Genomic DNA, 3,943 nt, shown 5'->3' with positions numbered 1-3,943 from the left:
GCCTTATTATGATTTTAGGCAGCCTCTCTGCTAATGGTTGGGGTTGTGTTCCTGTCTTGCTAGTTGTTTGTCATAGGGTGTCCAGCACTTTAGCTTGCTGGTCGTTGAGTGAAGCTGGGTCTTGACGTTGAGATGGAGATCTCTGGGAGATTTTCGCCATTTGATATTACATGGAGCTGGGTGGTCTCTTGTGGACCAGTGTCCTGAACTTGGCTCTCCCATCTCGGAGGCACAGCCCTGACTCCTGGCTGGAGCACCAAGAGCCTTTCATTCACATGGCTCAGAATAAAAGGGAGAAAAAATAGAAAGAGAGAAAGATGATAAAATAAAATAGTAAAATAAAATAAAGTTATTAAAATAAAAAATAATTATTAAGAAAAAAAGTTTTTCAGTTAAAAAAAAATATGGACGGACAGAATCGTAGGACAAATGGTAAATGCAAAGCTATACAGACAAAAATCACACACAGAAGCATACACATACACACTAACAAAAAGAGAAAAAGGGGGAACAAAATATATGTGTGCTCCCAAAGTCCACCTCCTCAATTCGGGAAGATTTGTTGTCTATTCAGGTATTCCACAGATGCAGGGTACATCAAGTCGATTGTGGAGATTTAATCTGCAGCTCCTGAGGCTGCTGGGAGACATTTCCCTTTCTCTTCTTATTTCTCGCAACACCCGGGATTCAGCTTTGGATTTGGCCCCGCCTCTGCGTATAGGTCGCCTGAGGGCGTCTCCTCTTTGCTTAGACAGGACGGGGTTAAAGGAGCAGCTGATTCGGGGGCTCTGGCTCACTCAGGCCGGGGAGAGGGAGGGGTACGGATGCGGGGTGAGCCTGCGGCGGCAGAGGCCAGTGTGAGGTTGCACCAGCCTGATGCGTGCCATGTGTTCTCCTGGGGAAGATGTCCCTGGATCCCGGGACCCTGGCAGTGGTGGGCTGCACAGGCTCCTGGGAGGGGAGGTGTGGAGAGTGACCTGTGCTTGCACACAGGCTTCTTGGTGGTGACAGCAACAGCCTCAGCGTCCCATGCCCATCTCTGGGGTCTGCACTGATAGCCGTGGCTCGCGCCCAGCAAGACAGATTTTTAAAGGACAATAGTTACACTAGTCTCTGGCTCAGAGCTGTTGTTTCATAGAATCCCTCTAAGTGAAAGCCAAATACAGCTTGCTGTTTGCCAAGTGGAGTGAGGCTTGTGATACAGGAGACTCCCAGAGGATATATCTAGGGGCCATCAAAATGTGGCAACGCCCTGTGTGTTTTGTGGGAACCACAAGGAGCTTTGATTCCTCATACTTAGAAAACACGTGAACAAAAACCTAGTGGCTGTCCATTTCCCACTTTCCCTACTGACTTCCTCCCCTCTTCCTTGACAATTAGAATGCTAGGTTCCTTGTAAAAAAAACCTCCCAGGGAATTGCACTCAGCCTGAGAAAATAAACTTCAGGTAACAATAGTGAAAAATCTAGTAGTTGGCAAGACTCCCACTGCCTGTTTTCATATGAATTTTACATTTTTAAAGGGTTGTAGAAAACAACAAAGCATATATGACAGATACCTAATGTGTCCCTCAAAGCCTAAAATACTTTGCTAACTGGACCTTTACAGAAAAAGTTTGCTGGTCCCTAGGCTCTCATATTAGACAACAACCTAGAAGCAAAAAACATTGAAGGAAAAGAGCAACATGAAAGATAGGCAGGAACCTTAACAAGCAGAAATAATCCCTAGGGAAATAATGCAGGGGGAACAGAAAGAACTTTGAGCAAGCATAATTAGTATTATATGTAATAATAATTAGTAATTATAATAATTAGTTTTATATGTAATTCTTGGATAGTGTTATATATGATAATCTTCAAAGAGATTTGAGAGATTGCACTAATTTAAACAATGCAAACTGTTATGAAGAAGTATCTTGAAAATAAAAAATAGTTGCTAAAGTAAAAATCTGTTTTAGGCCAAGTTGTTGAATAAACATGACTGAAAATCAAATTACTGATCTAGAATTTTGAGCTAAGGAGTACTTCCAGAATCTTATGAGAAGAGATCAAATAGGTGGAAATAATGAGAAAAGAGACATAGGCGCTCCAGGTAAATACCATCCATTTAAAGTAAAACTTGATGAGTTTAGGAGCCATATAGAGAGAGATTTCACCATTGACTATCCAGCATACATCACAGTGCCAGGTGCGTGGTAAGTGATCAATATTTTCAAATGAATGAATGAATGCATGTATGTGTGTATGAGTTCCAGAAGGTGAGAACAGAAAAAGCTGAAGAAAAGAAATAATAGGAAAAAAATTCTGATGAAAGACTGATCTTGTATTAAAAAGGCTAAGTACTGAGAAAAAATAATGGAAAAGGAGACATTTGAAAAATAACTCCTGACAAAATTTATGTAATGCCAGGATAAAAAGATAATCTCAAAATATCTAAAGAGAAACAATTTACCTATAAGGGGAAAATCACATTGGTCTCAGACTTGTCTGTACATTGGGATGCTAAAAGATACTGTTATTTTTAAAGTTATGAAGAGAAATTGTTTTGAATTCAGAATTCTATCTTGAGTTAAACGATCATTTGAGAGTGAGTACACAATAAAGGCATTTTAGAAATTCTAGAACATGGAAGGATTTGGAAATTAACTGTCAGATACTATGCACTCAACAACACGAAATCAAATTATGTGATGAAAAACTGTTGACAGGGAGAAACAGATTGGCTGTCATAGCTAAGTATTTGAACACAGCTCTTTCAAAAATTATTAGATGAAGGGTTTAAAATTGAGGACACAGGTTTTGAATCATACAATTCAAAAACTTTAATAGTTATAGAGAATTTATTTTCAAATACCATGAAAAAATGACTATAAAGCATGTCACAAAGAAGTCATATAGGCTCCATTCTATTATCACAGCACAATAAACTAGAAATTAACAGGTGTTTAGCAACCAATAAAAATCAGATACAAAAGAAAACTTGTGATGCTTTCATTAAAAGAAAAATGAAATTTCAAGAAAGAATTTCTGTATTATTAAAGCTGTTCCAGATTATACAGAAATCTGAAACACTTCTCAATTTGGTCTCTGAGACTAGCATAACCCTTATTTCAGAATGTTGTCTATCAAATATAACGATAGATCAGTCTCACTTAGGAACAAATGTAATCGTTGAAAAGAATATTCGCAAATTAAATCCAAAAGAATATGGTCATGGCAAAGTAGAGTTTACCCAAAGAATACAAAATAATCTATTAATGTAACTCAATACATTAGGAATCTATTAATGTGACTTTTATAAAAGGCAGATTAAATGAGAAAAAAAATCACATGATAGTCTCGACAGATGCTGGAAGCATATTTCCTAAAATGTAATGCTCATTCCAGATTTAAATCTTGTCAGGCTGGGAATAGAAGACCGTTTTCAACTTGACTAAGGACATCTACCAGAAACTTTTCAGCAGATGTTCACATTCACAATCATTTAACCCCAAGAACTAGAAATATTAGGGAGAGACAACACAGTCGTTATTTCAGGTAATGTGATTGTGGAGATAGTACCTCCAAGAGATTCAAATCAAAAGCTATTAGAAATCATAAGAGGTAGTTTTGCTTAATAGTTCAACATACAAAAATCTGTAGCTTTCTATCAACTGGTATGGGCCAATTGGAAATGTAATTAAAAAAATCCTATTTGCAATAAAAATCTGAACTATATACTATTTAGGAATAAACAGTGGGAAAGTGTAAGATCCATATGAGGAAAACTATGCATTTTAATGAAGGATGTAAAACACTTGAATAAATAGTTTATGTTCTTGTTTGTAAAAACTCAGTATTGGGCGTCCCTGGTGGCGCAGTGATTGAGAGTCCGCCTGCCGATGCAGGGGACACGGGTTCGTGCCCCGGTCCGGGAAGATCCCACATGCCGCGGAGCGGCTGGG

This window comes from Physeter macrocephalus, chromosome 4 (genome assembly GCF_002837175.3).
Source record: "Physeter macrocephalus isolate SW-GA chromosome 4, ASM283717v5, whole genome shotgun sequence".
NCBI classification, from domain to species: Eukaryota; Metazoa; Chordata; class Mammalia; order Artiodactyla; family Physeteridae; genus Physeter; species Physeter macrocephalus.
This window is presented reverse-complemented; position numbering follows the sequence as displayed.